This window comes from Pteropus medius, unplaced genomic scaffold, assembly GCF_902729225.1.
Source record: "Pteropus medius unplaced genomic scaffold, Ma_sr-lr_union100, whole genome shotgun sequence".
NCBI classification, from domain to species: Eukaryota; Metazoa; Chordata; class Mammalia; order Chiroptera; family Pteropodidae; genus Pteropus; species Pteropus medius.
The window spans coordinates 1,975,023-1,979,576 of NW_024351543.1; the positions used below are offsets into that span (position 1 = coordinate 1,975,023).

The 4,554-nt window shown below is 37.2% G+C and overlaps 1 pseudogene; it reads right to left on the reverse strand.

The window, feature by feature from the left end:
* Positions 1-691: 691 nt before the first annotated feature.
* LOC120586829 (uncharacterized) lies at positions 692-810 on the reverse strand (annotated as a pseudogene).
* Positions 811-4,554: the final 3,744 nt, after the last annotated feature.

The window sequence follows — 4,554 nt, forward strand, 5'->3', positions numbered from 1 at the left end:
TTGTTCTCATTTGGGTGATCTTTGTTCATTTCCACAATAGGAGAAGAGCACACCTGTAACAGTCCCATCTGTCTCCTATTATTATATGAGGATATAAATACATATATATATAATATCTGTCTTTCTCCCTCTCACCTTTTCTCTTTGCCTCCTGATATCTACCTTTTATATAGGCTTCTTTTACCAGTCTTCTTAGATTGCTCATAAAAAAGACAAATGTCAAGGGAGCTATAATCTCCATTTCAGAGATGAGTAGAAATAGGCGTTCAGGGTAGTCAATGCTGATGATATTCATTTATGTCTTTCGGATCTAAAGAGAAATAAATGCCTCAGTTCTATCTTGATTTTTCACTCAGGTTAAACTTTTTCTCAACAAAGGTCTCCTTTGTTATTATTCTTTTAATAATAGGCCCCATGTTGTAAAAACTTAGTTTAACAATGATTAATGTTTTTTCTAGTATATTTTAATTTAAGACATCTAAAATGGGTGATCAGAGTTTCTGATCAGCACAAGATAATGAGCATTGCTATCATGCTAAACAATGCATTTCCAGTCAAATCAAAGAACACAGGGATTTTAAATAGTGCAACGTCAACTCATAAAAATATGGATTCCATTAGGGCTTTCTAAAATTCTGAAAATAGATAATTAGTCCCCATCTCTGTTTATACTTTTTTTTTTTTTTTTTTACGCCTACAGGACCTGGTCTTCCTAGGTGGTCTCCCATCCAAGTACTAACCAGGCCCAAGCCTGCTTAGCTTCCAAGATCAGATGAGATCAGGCTTGTTCAGGGTAGCATGGCCATAGATTCTGTTTATACTTTTGAGGAGTTATTATGATTCTGGGAAATCAAAGTTGAGAGCAATCCTGTAAATGATATTATAATAATTTTGTTATGATAACTTTACTAATTTATAAAAGCTCAGCTCTTTCTACTATGTTTCAAAAGTCTAAGTCAAATTACCTTCTGGGTTTTACAGGTAGAATTTGATCATTTTGGATATTTAAAGAAATTCAACACTCCTGCATAATATACATCAGTGGACCGGAAATTGGTAGCAGTGAATTTTTCTGCCGTAATGTCTTCTTCCCAGCACGTGATCAGGTTGCTGGGAGTAGCAAGTGAGTGGGAAGATTGAGCTTGACTATGCTAAAGCTTCCGATGCTTTTGCTTCATTTGAACTCTTAGGACTGAATCTCATGTTTGTAAACTTAGACAGTTTTTCATCTCTTCCTTGAGCTATTATACTTTGGTACATTTCTTCACACTGCCTGTTATATGTTCTTATCTTACCGTGAATGTTTCCTTTATTGTACTTACTCCCAGCACCCTAATGACACTAGCAAGAGGTCTGTATGTCACTCTCGGGAAGTGAGGCTATTACTTTAGAATATGTCTCTTGCTGTTGATGACTCGCTCCCATAGTGTGTGTGATCCTGTTAAATGTAGTCACAGAGGCTGGGCCTTCCTCCCTAAAGGGTCCTGTCTTCTTCCTGAACTTCACTCGATCATCTTTTGTCATAAGCCTGGGGGATATATTTTGAGACGTGTATTTGTTAAGATGAGCTAGAATGTTGTTAACAAACAGACCCAAATTGTATAATGGCCCCACACGAAAAAAGCTATTTCTTGTTCATTCAACAGTCCAAGTCAAATGACATTCAAGATCAGTATTACTTGTCTCCATGTGGTAATTCAGGAACTGAGGCTTCTTCAATACCATGGTTCTGCCAACCGCTAGGGCTTTACCATTTCCACTGACTAAAATACAGGTGGGAGACAGCATGTTAAGGAAGCATATCTGCTTCTTATACTGCTTTGGCCCTGAACCGGCACATATTTCTTCCATTCATATTCTATTTGTGAGAAATAATGCAAGAGAGGCTCAGAAATTTAGTGTGTCTGTGGGCCAATACTCTGACTATAGTCATGCCGCAGCTAGCAGTCTGGACAGAAAAGGATTTGCTCACCAGATTCCTTCTAAGTTCTAAATGATTGCCAAGAGCCTAATATGCCTTTGCTAGCAAAGAAACATTTGCTATTTCAAAGCAGACACTATCTAATGATGGAATACAGTCAATGCAAAAGATAGAGAGCATGCCGTACCTGGACAAAAGGCGCTTTTTTTCTTTACTACTCAGAGCAGTAGCTTAAGAAAACACCCAGGTTGTCTATATATGAGGAAGACATTGATTCATTTCTTTTCCATTCAACGCATAGTTTTAAATACTCACTATATTTTAGGCACTGGAGATACGATGGTAAACAAGACAGATTCAGTTCTAGTTACCTATGATGTTGTTAATAGGGGGCCTTGGAAAGCCAACAAATAGAAAATTTCAAGAATGTGTGGATTATCCAGGAGCTTTTGAGCACCTCCATCTCTAAGCTATACAGATTCTCCCTATCTTACCTCTTTTCCTTCCCTCTATTCTTTACCACACAGACTTTAGAGTAACCCAGAAAATCATTTTTCTGAGGAAACTAGTTTTGGTCTTAAATCACATATATAAAGCATCAACATATTTAAAGCATCTAAAAAGCTCCCAAAATAGTAGATAATACAATTACATGGTAGCTATTATTAATAGTAGCATTATACTCTTTAGGAAATCATGGGGAAAAAATGGTCCAGCTGACAATTTTCAATTGCTTTTATTCCTAAAAAGTATGCTTGGCCTCAATAATTCTCTCGTGTGTCTGAGGCTCTCTGTGAATCACTCCTCTAATTCCTTACCTCATGTAGAAGTCACCAGTTACTTCTGGATAAAGGTATTAGTTCAGCAGACTTGAGTTGGTCAAATGTCACAATGCGGCTAAGTCATGGCTTGGATATTTAATGACTCTTACAGAGAAGAACGGTGAAGATCTGTGGTGAGAGAGCTGACAATATAGCATAGGGATGCTGCCAGCCTCTGCAAGCATAGCCAAGCACTGCTCCTCATAATCCCAACGATGACTCCATGGGACACAGAAAAGGACAAATGTTCAGAGATTGAAAGATAGTAAGGTTGGAGAATGAAATCAGTTGTTTTGCTATTTCTACATGCTCTATCTTCCCCTCCTATGTTTTACCTGCCACTGTATCCAAGGGAGAAAAGCCTCTAAATGAATGATTCATGAAGATTACAACCTCAACATAAAGATGCTATGCAGTAATCACCAGGGATCAGAATCATTGATCAATCTAAGTATTCAGTGAGGCTTCTTCTATGTCCAGAACTGCATGAAGTACTGTGGAAGGAGGCAGGAGAAATTTATGATGCCATCTCTACCCTTAAAGAATTTATAACCTCCATATGGAGACCAGACAAACACAAAAAACATTTACAGAACAATTCAACTCTGAACTGTTTGTCACTGACTAGGCTGGCAGTCAGAATCCCTAGCCGAGTCTTCGCAGCCACCTGCAGGGAAGCACTTTGGAACAATGAAGGCACACACGTTTGTTGTACAGCACACTTACAGTCGAAGCCTCACTCGGCTATTTAATGAACTGCATGACCTTGAGCAGTTTAGTCTCAAGGCTTCAGAGACTTCATGTGTAAAATGAAGAAAATGCTATCTCCTGGGGTTTGAGTCAAAATACAGTGAGTTGTAAAATACAGAGACCATTCAGTGATTTAAATCAACTACCTGGGAACTAATCAATTCTCAAAAATGTAGATGTACACCCCAAGTCCACATGACTGTCCCACAAGAATATCATATTGAAGTGTTTAAAACCAGGCACGTTGTCTTCTCTATATCTTCCCCACATGGTAAGCTTGTCTACCTGACTTCTAGATTCTTTACCATTTCTGTTTATGGCAACATACCATTTCTGGTCATCAAGGCTTGAAACTGCCACATCATCTTTGACTGAAATAGTCACCAGTTACTCTGGATAGAACTATTAGGTCCACATCTTCCATATCCAATCTGTCTAAATTCTATCTATTCTTTTGCTTTTAATATTTCTCTAATCCAGAGGTTCTTAACTTGGGGTCATGAATAGGCTTTAAGAAGTCTGTGAACCATCTAAGGTATAGGGGAGAAGGGAAGACCATAATTTCAATAAATTCTTAAATGTAACTTGACTCAAATAGATTATATACTACAAACATCTCTTTACTCCTATTTCTTCTGCTACCATATAGTTGCCAGATTTTATCATTTTCTAGGCAATTACAACAGGCTCCTAACTCATAATCTTCCAATTTATTTCATTCTTTGGACCAGTCATAACTATTTTAAAATGTACTTCTAATCACGCCATTTCCCCAATCAACAATCTTCAACTCTTCTAAACTTCTTTCAAAGAAACTAAAGATTCTCACCTTAGCTCTCTAGACTAACTTTGAAACTTTCATATTCTGCTGCTTGTTCTACATACTCTATACTTCAGTAAAATCAATTGCTTACTCTTCTTTGACTATATTATCAAAAAAATTAGTTGAGTCTTTTGTAATGTAAAACATTAGAGAAAAATACAGAGCAAATCATTATTAGACATAAAATGCAGATTTTCAAGAGATTGATCATGTTTTACTCCAAGATGCTCCTCCCACTT